This window comes from Diabrotica undecimpunctata, chromosome 10, assembly GCF_040954645.1.
Source record: "Diabrotica undecimpunctata isolate CICGRU chromosome 10, icDiaUnde3, whole genome shotgun sequence".
NCBI lineage: Eukaryota > Metazoa > Arthropoda > Insecta > Coleoptera > Chrysomelidae > Diabrotica > Diabrotica undecimpunctata.
Window position 1 is genome coordinate 7,993,070 of NC_092812.1, and position 15,231 is coordinate 8,008,300.

Below are 15,231 nucleotides of genomic sequence, written 5' to 3' on the forward strand. Positions count from 1 at the left end.
CCAGCCATTTCATGTGTGGTTGTACTCGGCAAGACTATAGTACCAGGACTTTGCCATTCCGACGAATCTTGACTGCATATGGAATATGGTAGAGACATCATCCCATCCGTTTATCTCTCTAAGTTGATCGACTTTGTCTAGCCATTTTGAAGCAGACAAGTTCGGATTGTCGGGGTAAAATTCTGGAATACAATCGCTACAAACAGTATCTCTAGGAGTGTTCCGTTGAACAACATCACTTTTTCTAGAAAGCTTTTCCACCATTGCTTCTAATTTCGCTATTCTTCGTGTAGTATCAGGCATATCTCGTACATGACGTTCCGTTTCTCGTCGAGAGGATAAAGATCTTACTGTGGAACGCACACGAGTTTGTCTTCGGTGTTGAGATTCAGATTTTCTCTTGGGTGTATAGGATTTCTCCACAGTTTCTCGCATTGTATTTCTCTTGCGATATCTCTCACGAGAACTATCACTACTGCTTGACGAATAAGATCTTTTAGACCTACTTCTGGATCTATTTATGACTTATAAGTCATAGTTTAAACCGTATATTTAAACCGTATAATGTCTAAAGTTAGAGCTTAAACCTTATATTTAAACTAAGCAAAAAACACTTATAACTTATAGTCTCCAAATTTACAGGTCGAACCTTGTATTTAAACTAGAACCTGATTAATTTAAACCGTATATTTAAATTAGAAAAAACTTACTGCGTCGTGATTGTTCAAAATAAGCAAGAGCTAAAGAAGTCCAGACCGTGTATCTAAACAGCACAATGTGTATAATGTATAACTCTCTAAAGTTATAGCCTTAAACCTTTTATTTAAACTATAATTTAGTTAATTTAAAACTTATTTTTAAATTAATAAATAAATAGATAACTTATATATCTATTATAGTTTAAACCTTATATTTTAACTAAACAAAGAACACTTTCTTGTCACTTAAATTATTGTACACTCTCCAGTATTTTTTTTTATTTTTTTTAACGGAAAACTTATTAGTCACCCAGACAAAAAATTATCTGCATAGATTATACGCACCGCAAGAAATAACAATAACATAAACGGCCAAAGCGATATGTAAAGCACATGAATTATTATCCCACACCTGAACTATAAACTAAAAATTAAAAGCAAGAACTTTTTTCAATAAAGATTTATTTCAGACTGACTAATTATTCATTCTCTATTGGAAACGATAAATTCGTCACCAACAAAGAATGATTTCACATTTTTACATAAATAGGCAAAACTGATAAATAGTCTTTTTATGTTGTATATATAGGTCCGTCGTGGGTATTACTTGGTTACACATGCTACCCCCCACTCTCCTGTTGTATACTATCGTAATAAGCAAAGTTCCCCCTCTCCCTCTTCTCTACGACATAGTTTATAGATGTTCCCTTCACTCTCATAGGGATTTCTTAGAAATTAAACATCTTACACACTTCAATTCTATATGTTCTTTTCCATAATAAGTTTTAAGTGTGTAGTAAATATATCAGTGACTAAAATTGTTTGTACAAAACATTTTATTAAATATTGGTAATAAAGGGCTGCATAATTATTTATTTATTTATTTATATATGGCATCCATTTACTTACAATTTTTACAAAGTTACATCTTAAAAACAATAAATTATTAAAATAACAATCACAAGTTTTACAAAGTTACACCGTAACAACAATAAGTTATTAAAATAACAAACACCTCAGAATAATACAAACATATAAAAATAATACAGATGTACAACAAACTTATTGTAAGATACTTTTTAGTTGTTTTTTAAACAAACTAATTTTGGAGTCAAAAATATCCATTTGTTTTGGTAGGCTATTAGCACTCCGGACCAATCGTGTAGTTGGTTCATTGATACCATAATTAGTGTGGTGAAATGGCACTGAAAAGATTTCTGATTGTCTGTTGCTTCTACTAGGAACTTTAAGACTAACAAGCGATAAGAGTTGAGGGCAATCTATAAAATCATTGATAACTTTGTGTAAGAAATTATTAAACCAAAATTCATTTATATAAGTTTTGTAGATAATTGTGCAAATTGTACATTAATTATGCAGTATCTCATTGATTTTATGGCAAAATTTGGAAACTGTCAATTATTAATTAATTTATTTATTTACGGAATCCATTTACAAAAGTTTTAACAAAGCTACACCCTAAAAACAATAAATTTTTTAAGATATCGATCATCTCAGAATAATAAACTATCATCATCATCATCATTCTGGATTTACAACCCTACATGGGTCATAGCCTCCTCAAGAATTTCTCTCCAGCCGTCACTATCCATCACCTTTCTCTGCCAAGCACATATTCCCATATTTCTCATGTATTTATCAATGTTATCAAGAAACCTTGTTCTAGCTCTTCTTCTCGGACCAATGGGTCTATCAAGGAGCGTTTTTCTAGCTGGGTCATTTTGTTCCATCCACATTACATGCCCTATCCACCTCAGATGTCCTATCTTAATATGTTTTATTACGATATTAGGTTCCTGGTATATTCTATAAAGTTCGAAGTTGTATCACCTACTCCACACTCCATTGTTATTCACTGCTCCATAAATTCGCCTAAGTACTTTTCTTTCGAAAAATCCCAACATGTTTTCATTATTTTTTGTTAGAGTCCAGGTCTCTGAACCATAGGTTAAGACTGGGCGTATTATTAGTTTGTAGAGTTTTATTTTTGTATTTCTCGATATAATTGTGGATTTAAGGAGGAGATTGAGTCCAAAATAGCATCTGTTGGCCTTGCAAAGTCTGCGGTTTATCTCTGCAGTAGTATTATTTTCAGTGTTACAGAGTGTTCCCAGGTATACAAATTCGTTCACTTCTTCGATGACATCGTTTTCTATAACAAGTGGTCGTATTATTTGTGATTGCATACTTGTTTTCATATACTTCGTTTTGTTGGTGTTTATTATTAAACCCATTTTTGTAGCTGATTCTTTTAATGCTACATACGCCTATCGTACAGCGTTTTCTGTTCTCACAACAATATTGATATCATCAGCATAGGCCAGGATTTGCACTGATTTATTATATATTGAACCAGTGGTTGTGATTTGTAACATACATATTACTTTATCCAGAACCACATTGAACAGTATACAGGATAGAGGGTCTCCCTGGCGCAGCCCGTTATTTGTTTTAAAAGGTTCAGACAGTTCCCCCTGAATTCATACTCTACATTCAACTTTTTCAAGAATTAGTTTTGTTAAATTTACCAAGTGATTTGGTATTCCTAGCTCTTTTATTGCTTTGAACAATTCTTTTCTATTCACAGAGTCGTAGGCTGCTTTGTAGTCTAAAAATATGTAATGAGTATCAATGTCATATTCCAGTGTTTTTAAAAAAATTTGTTTCAGGGTTGCAATCTGATGAATTGTCGATTGACCTCTGAAACCATCCTGGTATTTTCCTACTATCCGTTCTGCATATGGTGCCATACCATGACATAGTACTGTGGAAACTATTTTATACTCTGCATTTAGAAGCATAATTCCTCTGTGGTTAAAGATATCTCCTTTTTTGTGTATGGTACAAAGTATTCCAATATTCCAATCATTGGGGAGGGATTTCTGTGTCCATATTTCTTTTATAAGCTGCTGTAATGCCATTGTGGCGTCATGGCCACCTTCTTTATGTAGTTCAGCTAGGTGATTATCTATTCCGGGTGATTTGTTTCTGGCTAGTTTTTTAACTGCATCTTTAACTTCAAGAATCGTTGGTGGTTCCTCTTCCCTCTCGTCTGATCCCCTTACCTCATCTCTTTCGTCTTCCAGGTTTTCTTCTTCTTCCTCTATATTAAGTGCCTGGTTAAAGTATTCCACCCATCTATTCAATACGTCTTCCCTTGTTGTTAATAGGTCGCCATTCTAAACTAATAATAATAAACTATAACTAACTTTAATACAGCTCTCAAGGGTATACTAGTATTGACATCTAAAAGAGATCACTTATAGGATACCTTTTGTTGTTTCTTCAGTTGTTTTTTAAATAAACTAATTTTGGAGTTAAATATATTTATTTGTCTTGGCAGGCTATTAGCACTCCGGACCAATCTTCATTGATACCATAATTAGTGTGGTGAAATGGCAGTGAAAAGATTTCCGATTGCCTGTTGTTTCTACCAGGTACTTTGAGACTAATGAGTGATAACAATTGAGGACAATCTATAATAGCATTAATGACTTTGTGCAGGAAACATAAATCTAACAATGTACTCCTTGACTCCAGTGTTGGTAAATCAATACCATCTCTTACCCACTGATAGTCTTATTCCTCTCTCCTGTATCCACTCCTAAAAGCTGCTATCGTCAAAAAATTATTTGAAGATCAATCTGTTTAATGTAACAGTTGTGTGATGGGGACCATACAACTGATCCATACTCTAGAATGGGCGTAACAAGAACACAATAAAGTCTTCTAAATGTTAACAAAGACAGGTCTACAGGTGTGTGTTGGGTAAATCCCACTAATTTCATCGCCCTGTTCGTTACTTGATTGATGTGACTTGAGAATGACAGTTTGGTGTCTAACCATATTCCCAATTCTAATACTTCATTTTTAGAGGCAAATGACAAGTTATTTATAGAGTAAACAAATTTAATTGGTTTTCTTTGCCTCAAAAATGTCATTATTTTATTTAAACTGCACCAATCATAAAACGATTTAAGATCTTCCTCTAATAGAAGAGCATCAGTCCAGGATTGAATTTTTCTAAACAGTTTTACATCGTCAACAAATATAAGAACTCCATGTCAATTTATTACTAACCAAACAATCAAGCAATTTCGGCTGCTCTGACTGATTACAGACAGCTCGATAGTTTGATATGTCACTCCTTGCACCTGATTTAAAATTCAGGTAAAAAGCTTTTATTCCAGAAACTGGGAAAGCTACCAGTACCAAGTGATCTGTTAAAAATAAGTAAAATTGGTTTTGTAAGTGCACATAAGGATTTTTTCGGGATACCACCGGCCCTGCACATAATCGATTTTTACAGTTTACAATAGCCTTATAGACTTCAGTTGGTGTAAATGTTAAGGAAATTGAACTGTCATAACTAAAAGAAGGCAAAGTATTTGGTTGTTTCTCCAACATATTGGCAGAGTCCTTGACATTTAAGCCAACCCTGTCATTATAGACCATTGGTGATGGTAAATTCTACCCATTTCTTTTGCTTTTAATGTATGACCAAAAGATTTTGGATTATCGGAAATGTTAATTTGTATCCTACATATCTAAATACCGTCTCAGACAGTCTGCTCTTAAAATTTCCCAGTGATTTCTTAAAGCCACAAAACTTTCATAATCCTCTTGCTGACCACTAATTTTAAATTGTTTGTGGGCCTGTTTTTTACACAGTTTACGCAGCTCTGTGGAGAACCAAGAGGGGAAAGTTGAAGTTTTATATTTCTTTAGTGGAACAAAGTGTTCTATCAGTGATTAAATTATATCATAAAAAATTACTACCATATTATCAACTGTATAATTGAGAAACAGTCCCTCCCAATTTATACTTGCTACACAAAAGTTCAAAACTGATAGCTGTTTGATTTAAGTTACTTCTCAAAAATTTAATATATACTGGAGTGACATTAATAGATTCCATGCCAATAACAAAATTTTGAGTTTTTATTTTAAATGTTAGGTATGACTGATATTTATGTCAGTGTCAACAAGAGGAACTATGATTTTTTGTGTAGAAAGGCTCTTTTTAGCTGCGATTAATACACAACCTCCATGTACCCTTTGTTTAACCCCACTTCTCGATCACATCTATAAATGTCATAATCTGGAACTCCTACTTTAGCTTCAGAATAATCTGAAGTCAACCAAGTCTCTGCAATCATTACCATATCATAGCAGGAACAACAACATAGCTTACTGGAAACTCTGTATTTTTATTCACATAGTAAACACATATGTTTGATTTCAAGGAGTAATTTTTAGTTATATCAAGGTCTGATTTCGATTGGACTGGACTGCGACTGGAGTAATCTTTTCTTGTACATTTAGGTATATACAAATCATTGCAAGCATCACAATCATATCTTGGTTATAATCATAGATGGAATCATGGAATATTTTACAATAACTATTTTAAAGTACAGAAAATAGACTTTTTTTATTTAGTAATGCATATAACAAAATGTACAAGAAAAAAAGTTGTAAGTAATGAGAAATTAAAAAAAAAAAAGCTGAAAAAATTGTTAAGAGTAGAAAACTTTGAAAAACCGTATCTGCTTAAAATTAGTCCTAGAACATTCTACTATAAAGCATTTTAAAAATAATTGATTTTTCTTTCAATTAAATGTAACACTGCATATACCTAAAATGGCATAGAAAAAAGCTTCATAGAAAAAATACAGAAAATGGCCAAAAAAATGGTGTGAGTGGCAAACTTTGAAAAATGGCATCTGAAATACTGTAAATCCTAAATACTTTTACCAAACGTCATTTTAAAAAGAAAGGATAATTTTTTTTTCTGTAAAGCAATGCCTATACCTATATCCTCTTGGGAAAAAGTTATGGGACAAAAAAAATCGCGTGTTTTCCCATTTTGCTTTGTTTTTTGGCTATTATGAATTATTTTTGACTTTAAAAGGTGACATTTCGATAGGAAATTTAATTTTGAACAACTTTTCTGTAGATGTATATGTACGAAAATTCACAGTCCATGCTGTTCCCGCGTCTGACCAACTATCTGTCATTAAACAGATTGATCCTCAGTCACTGTTCACGTTCTTGCTTGTATAGTCCAAGTTACTGCCTCATACAATACCGCAGGTTTTATTACTGCTTTATAACCATAGATATAAATTTTTTATATACTTAATAGTTAATGTTAAGAAACACTTGTTCTTAACTATTACTCTTGCTTTTATTTTCTCTTTTATGGAACAGTTGCCACATTTTTTTGTACAAATATTTGAAACTGGAATTACTTCAAGTATTCAATAAGTTATTTTATTAAAATAAAACTTACTGAAAATGAAAAACAAATAATTTTAAATCTTAATTTCATTGATTACGGATACAAAACATGAATATAACTAAAGCTTTGTGCTTTATTCAACAATAAATGTCATAATGGAGAGTTGACTTGAAGATTCCTCCTGAAAGATAACAAAAAACAAAATAACTAAATATTATATTCTATTTTCAACATTATCCTGATATTGGTTTCACAGTATTAGATAATAGTATAATTCAATAGTTCTTAGAAATCTGAAAAAGGCAAAGTAGTATCTGTATTTACCTACAGTAGTTCAGGAGCTTAAAGATTTTATTAGATGCCTTGAATTTTGCTAAAGTATGATGGAAAAAATAATAACACATCTGTTTTTTTTTAAATTGTTCTGTTATTGCCCTGAAGTTGCATTTCTTCTAAATGGGCCTGTAAATTAAAAAATGTGTGTATCATAAGCACAAGTAACTTACATTAAAGGTCCTTACTTTTTCAATGGAGAGAGAACAGTTTCTCAATATATTTCGAATTTCTGCAAACTTTGTCATTTGAAGTCAATCAAATGATTTGCCAGTATTAACTTGGGTTTCCTAGCATACAGGAGTGTGAATCACAAAACAAAAAAGAAATTAGCTTATCAGTGTAATGATAAAAAGTGGTCAACTAATTGACTATCAAATAAAAATGAAGTCATTATCTGCTTTTAATGGCCCAGGAACTAATTATAACCAACCAATGATAACAAACAATGGACTTACTATACAGGCTGTCCCACTTTGCGTAACACCCAAGAAGTATTATATGAAAACAGCAGACAATACAACCTCGGTGTATTGCAACTCAACCAATTCCCACACAGTATGCAGCTAGCCATGAAGAATTCACAGGATTTGATGAGAGCGAGCAAAATAAAGAAAATTCTAGGCAAGAAGTCAAGAAAACATTAAAAAGAAGAAAAGTGAAGGTAACCAATAGACCATCAGAGACAGTAATAAATAACAAATTTAGTTCTCTAACATCTCCAGACCAAAAGGAAGAAGAAGCCTATAAAACTAACGAAAATGTAAATAAAACACCAAAACCACCAGTATACTTCTATGAAGTACTTAATTAAATAGGATGAAATGATAAAACAAATAGATCTAATAGCAGAAAATACATAATACATCACAAAATCCTTAGCAGACAACACAGTAAAGATAAATTGTGATACACCACAGGAAAATAATAAAAATCACGAGGGACAAAAATGTAGTACACCACACCTACCAACCTAAAGAAGAGTGTACCTACAGAATAGTCATCAACCACCTACACCATACGACAGACATCAGTGAAATAAAAACTGAATTAGCCAAAAAGGACATAAAGTTAGAAATGTGATGAATTGCATAAGTAAAATGACGAAACAACATTTAAATATATTCTTCATCGATTTAGAACCAGCAGATAACAACAAAAACATTTAAAAATTGACAAATCTTCAAAACAGTACTCATACAAGCGGAACCTCCAAAAATAATAAAAGGCATCACCCAATGCATGCGATGCCAGCAATATGGTCACTCAACATCGTACTGCAACAGACCATTTGTGTGTGTGTCAAATGTGGTGGAGAACATAATACAAACACCTGCAAAAAAAGTAAGGAAACCCCTGGCAGGTGTGCTTTATGTGATGGTGCCCATCCAGCCAACTACAAAGTATGCCAATTCTACCATAATTTATTCAAGCCAACAATCATATGAATATTCAACAAAATGCGAACAATACAACAACTAGACCTACAATGTGACCAATGCCTCTAACCTCGGTCCATTATCCAAAACAATCACGGAATTTAAAAATATGTTCCAACAAATAGTACAGCAAAACACCACAGTCCCAAACTTGCTGACAAGGCTTATATCAAAAATGCAATAGCTTCATTAAAATAGCAGAGTGGAATGCCAATGGATTTCCACAGCACAAAAATGAGGTTAAGTTATTTCTACTACACAACGAAATTGATATTCTATTAATCAGTGAAAGCCATTTCACAAGTCAAACTTACTTCAAAATACCTCACTACAAAACCTATTCCTCAAACTACCCAGACAATACAGCCCACGCTGGATTGGCTGTTCTAATAAAAAATACCATTAAACATGCAGAACTACCAAGGTATGCTCAAAATTGCTTGTCAGCTACAGTTATCAAAGTTAGTATGAGGTCTTACGAACTAACAGTCGCAGCAGTCTACTGTCCACCATGATACAACTTAAAGAAATAAGATTTCAAATTTCAAAAACTTTTTTTGAAATTCTAGGACATAAATTCATTGTAGGGGAGACTTTAACAGCAAACATGTATTATTCTCACAACTCGTAAACTCGTCTCACAACAACTAAAGGCAGAGAACTAGTAAGCCTTATACATGAAACAACTACCAGCCTTTGTCAACAGGCTCTCCCACACACTGGCCAACGGATCCAAACAAAACACCTGATCTGCTGAATCTATTTATCACTCAGGGCATCTCTCCTGCTTACATGGAAGTCATGCTGAGCTATGACCTTTCATCTGGCCACTCTTCAATTATAACAACCATTAGCAGCTTCATAGTCTACAAAGCGGCCATTCCAAGGCTGCACACTGGGAGAACCAACTATGACAAATACAGTAGAAAATTAAAAGAAAATATCCGTATACAAATAAGCCTCAAAACAACAAGGGAGATGGATGAAACCCTAACAGCCTTAAACAACACTCTCATAGAGGCCATACAAAATGCCACACCTGCGAACAATACAGGTAGAAAAGTCCAATACATCCCAGCTGAAATAAAAAAGTTGGTAGCTCAAAAAAGGAAAGCTAGAACTAAATGGCACTGAACCCATGCCCCAGCAGACAAAACTTCACTAAACAGGCTAGGCAATCAACTAAAATCCAAACTTAATAGAGGAACTGCCATTTACAAACTACATAACAATTCTTAACTGGCACGACAACTCAATGTGGAAACTGATCAAAAACTCCGGTACCTCCAATTAGAAACCAAGGCTACAGTAAGAAAGAGACATAAATAACATTCCAGCAAATATACCGGTAATCAGAACACTAACTAAAAACGAAGTTCAACAAGAAACTCAATATTTAAACATTAGAAAATCTCGTGGGCTGAACAAAATAACACCCAATAAGATAAAGGAACTACCAGATAAAGGAATCATACTGTTTACTCTCATCTTCAATGCCATTCTACAGTCAAATTACTGGCCAAACTCTTCAAAACCGCTGAAATAATACTAATTCTAAAACCAGGAAAAACCCGCACGGGTTTGGCGGATGCCCAAAAAAAAGTACAGTTAATGTGACAAGGTTAAATATTGAATGAAATGAAAAAATTCTGGCAGGAAACAGAACTTACTGGACATACAACAACTTCCTCAAAGATGAGAAGCTTAGAATACTAAACTGAAAATTTACAGAGCAGCAATTAGGCCAGTAATCACATATGGTGCTGAAGTAATGTGCCTGACACAGAAAGATAAAGAAAGATTGAGGATCTTAGAGAAAAAATCATTATATATAATAGAATAGCAGGCCCACTAAACTTAGGTAATAATTTAGAGAACTAATGAATCATGAAGTAAGAGTACTTTTGAAAGGAGAAGACATAGAGACTTAGATGGGTGGGACATCTAGAAAGGATAAATCCAGAAACACTTATCAAGAAAATCACTAAATGGAGACCAGTATCAGGCAGATCACGAGGTAGACGAGATGGGAGAACCAGATAATTGCGGACCTTAATAAGATGGTAGATTAGAAAACTGTAAGCAAAAACAGGAAAGAAAAGAATGGAGAAATATTGTAGAATATGCTAAGTCACACAACCAAAATGTTAATGCGGACAGCTTCCCTGTGACAAATGAATTGAAAGAGTCCAAAGAGGAGGGGAATCACTCAGCTAGAAGTGTAGATGCCATGATGATGATATGTTACAGTTAAAACGCGAATGTCGGTAATACTTGAATTACCCAGATAGAGTTATTATCCAAGCATAGTGGATAAAGCTACATATTTGTGAATACTTAGGTTGTAGTCTGAAAATATATGATTTATTGTTGTTAGTTATATCAAGTTTTCACTGCTTAGTTATATCTTTTGGACAATAATTCTGTAGTAGATTCTCAATAAACAAAAAAAAACAAATAAAATTTAAACATAAGTAGCGTTATTTATACCAAAGCTTAAAATGTAATGATTTATCCATTTGACATTTTGTATATATCTAAAATGACTCGGATAAAACAAAAAGTTATCAATCTCCTTTGCCTATTATTCAGCCAATTTGGATAATACGAAAAATATTCCGGGTAAGACTAGTTTTACCTAACTTCGGAGTTTACCCGTAACAGTACCTCTAATGACCTATGTTAAGGCTCTCTTCTAGAATGCACATTTTGTTTGGATATATTTCTCCATTAAGATAAGCTAATAAATCAGTATTCATTTATTACATACTTGAATAAACAATTTGGATGAACAAACAAAAATATAAACATTTACAAAAATAAATTAAACAATCAACAATAATGGACTGGTTTTCTTGGCAGCTGGTGTCATTCAATACAATATCTGCACCAGAATTAAGTCAGCCTTTATTCTTTCAGATGCTTTTTAGGTTGGGTAAAACCTTCCTCTGTTGCTGGATGTATGGTTTCAGTTTGAGTAGAGAATTTTGTAGATACCACAGTCTCTGATTTGGACTCTGTAGGCTGCATAAGTGAGTCCTAAAATATATGACATAATATTACACCATTTTACCCTAGGAATAAGATATTGAAAGGAATTGAAGCCATTCTAAAATTGCTAGTATGAAATTAAGCAGATAATTTCCATCTGCCATTTACGATTGCTATCTCCCCTCTCTTAAGATCTATTTAATTCCAGCCAATTGTTCACTTTTTATCAATATTGTACTACCTTTGCCTTTGGCATTATTTCTCTTTACCTATCCTTGTCAGAAGTTTTTATTGTTTGAACTTTTTTTTTCACAATTGGCTGCAGTCAATAGTCAAATTTATCACAGTAAATAATTTATATTGAGAGAGCATGACTATAAAATTGTAAAAAATCTGTATTATTTAAAATATTGGACGCATTTCGACATCTGTGTCATGCTCAGCTATGAGTTTAAGAGAAGGTAGGTAAATGGAGTATAATTAAAAGAATTTGTCTCTCCAAAATGGTACCTAGAAGAGAGCGATTGGACTTTTGGAGTCCTTTTTAATAATTATCTCCTATGGCGCTGACAACCTAGCCAATTTCTTTTAATTATACTCCATTTACCTACCTTCTCCTAAATTTATAGCTGAGGATGACAGATATGTTGAAAAATGTCCAACGTTTTAAATAATAAGGATTTTTTACAATTTGTTCTTCTTCATGTAGTAATTGTATTATTATTTTATTCTGTTTACATACTTAAGACATTAACATCAACTTCTTGATGCCAACAATATTGTTTTTTTGGTTTGTGAAACAAATATTTATCAACAAAACTATCAAATTTAACTTTTTGGGTTGATTCGTTGTATAAATTGACATAATAAAAATAAATAAAAACGGTATCCCATGAAATACTATGTAAAATTATTAATAAATTGTGCAAAACAAACCTGAGTTCCTAGAGAACCAAGCCGTGTCAACAAAGCAGTTTTTAATATGTTCGCTGTTTGATATACCCTACATTGAGGAGCAGCATCTGATGTTTGGGAGGATTCTTCCCATGGAGGTGGAACAAGTGAATCCTAAAATATGTTACATAAGTGGTGCTCAACTTTGTTTAACTGGATGGAAATGTGGACATAATAATTTCAAAAGACTTTAGTAAATCAAAATAAAAACCATTCTGTCATATTTACATATATTATTTAAAAAAATGATATTTTGCCTTACTTACCACTACTTTGAGTAGAAAACTCTTCTTTTCAGCCATAATAATAATTCAATGAATTATTAAAGTGATTTATAATTTGTTAATAATCTTTAAATGTAATGTTTTGCACAATATTAAGGAATAAGGCAAGCCACTAAATTTTTGGATTTGAAAATGCCAAAATGACAGTGACACAATGATAGCGTTCCTTTTATGTAGTTGTGCCCTTTTACACTTTAAGTTATTGGATACATATTATTTTTTAAATATTTTCATGTGTTTGAACAGTATATAAATAATCTATGTATTAAAATATAATATTATTTATTAGTTCTAAGTAAGAGACTATATGATTCTATCAAGATTCAATAACACAGCTGAACAAGTTTAAGGAATTATATTTATTAAATTATTTTTAGGGAATAAATCACGAAATTGATAAAATGTGTACTGGAGACTGTCGTTTTAAGCTTAAATTTGAAATATGTATTATAACATGACTTCCTACTTACTTATAATGCATTTAAATATTCGCTATATGTAATTCCATGCATATTTTTTCTATAATTTTCATAATAACTTCTTGTTGTGTTACCACTTTTCAAATATGTCGTCCATTTTGATTTGCTTGTCACTTTCAACCAATGTTGCCAGAATTTCAAAAAATATTGTTGTGTGTTTGTGCAAAATTGGTAATTCACTACTACTTTGTATAACTGGTAAATATTTGATTTTTATTTGTGTCTTTTATCACTTATAACTTGTTTATATTAATTTTCATTAAATTGGCTTAGGTTTGGTAAGATTTTGAGAAGATTACTTCATTTCAATTTCCGGTTTCTCTGAGGTTACAAAAAAAACAAACCGCTAGCATTTGCTCGCAAAGTTTGTCTTCGCAAGTAGTAACAAAATATACTATTATATACTAATATTTCAAAATTTTTGTTCAAATTATTACTTAACGTAAATTATCATTTTCACTCCGTATAACGCAATTATTAATGTGGCAACATTGTACCTGTGCACAAAATTCTAGTTAGTCTGTAGATGTGCATGATTTCTTTTAGCAATTTTAATGAATTATGTCTTTGTAATATTTTTTTTATTTTTTAATGGTTTAGCAGCAAAAATTAAATAGATTTCATATGATTTTGTAAGCAGTTTTATATTTTTAAAGCACTTTCTGCTGTAATTTCCGATGTTTTTTTTATTAGTTTTTTTTAACACTTTGACTGCCATGTGTATACCTGAATATACACAGTGGCTGAGTTCAAACCACCACGTGTTTATTTACATATACACAGTCAGTAAAGATCCTTTGGCCATGTGTATTCCAGAGGAGTACACTTTACGTGTATTTCTAATAGGATTTAACTTAGCGTGGCCTGGGGCAAATTAAAAATGATCTTAGCCTGGGAAAAAAATACTTCGTCATTTTTCTATTAGCAATTGAATTATAGTAGATTTTTTATAACTTAAACGCTAATTAATTTTGATGTAAAAGTGTTTATTGTGATTAATAATAGATACAATAATACACTATAAAATAAAAACACATATTTTAAATTATACTCAAATGAATATTTTGGCAAAATTTTGTGCTTATCAAAAAACATTCTAAGCAGAGAAATTTTTGGTCACAGATTTGACATTTAGTGGTAACTTTCTTAGTTTTATTTATTGCATACTGTCGTCCATGGTCATCTTTATTTCGTTGGTAACAAATTACGCACCGACTTTTTTTACCTACTTGAATAAGTTTATGTTCTGACGGTGTGTTGTGGGAAGTATAACTTTGTTTACCTTTTGAAAGTAGTTTCAAACACAATTTTTCTTTGAAATCTGTTATACTTATTCTTTCTGGTACAGTTTTATTCTTATTATATAAATAATGAGCATTTACTATGCTTGTTCCAGTAAGTAATTCAACTGCCACCTTCCTGTATCATTTAATGCTTCGTCTAATATAGGTAGAATAAGACGACAATTGGTCGGATATATCAATGAAACTTTTTGCATTATTATAAGCCACAATACCTTCCGGCTTCTTTTTGACCTCTACTACCTGGAACATCAATAAAATTCAGTTTATGTTTGGTGATAAGCATCAGGACATCGCGCTTATCTTTCCATTTAAAAATCTCATTGAAATAATATTTCAATGATGGACTGATATGAATATTCATCTCCTTATTTCCTCACCAACATTAATATCGAATGTAACTAGAGATCCCAAATAGATAAAGTTTTTTACACGTTTAATGTTCTACTCTCCTATTGTTAGGTTTTGAAGTTGCTTATTAGATGAG

At 32.1% G+C, this 15,231-nt stretch overlaps 1 protein-coding gene and 2 long non-coding RNA genes across 4 annotated transcripts in view; 1 reads left to right on the plus strand and 2 right to left on the minus strand.

The window, feature by feature from the left end:
• The window catches only part of PlexB (plexin B), a 560,952-nt gene that overhangs the window by 8,989 nt on the left and 536,732 nt on the right, over window positions 1–15,231 (plus strand). The gene's annotated exons all lie outside the window — the stretch shown is intronic.
• On the minus strand, window positions 1,675–8,980 carry LOC140452497 (uncharacterized). The gene is made up of 3 exons (XR_011952196.1): window positions 7,485–8,980; window positions 7,288–7,425; window positions 1,675–1,978 (listed from the first exon to the last, which is right to left on the minus strand). It is a non-coding gene; the product is annotated as an uncharacterized lncRNA (long non-coding RNA).
• LOC140452502 (uncharacterized) lies at window positions 11,480–13,557 on the minus strand. The gene is made up of 3 exons (XR_011952197.1): window positions 13,435–13,557; window positions 12,663–12,794; window positions 11,480–11,774 (listed from the first exon to the last, which is right to left on the minus strand). It is a non-coding gene; the product is annotated as an uncharacterized lncRNA (long non-coding RNA).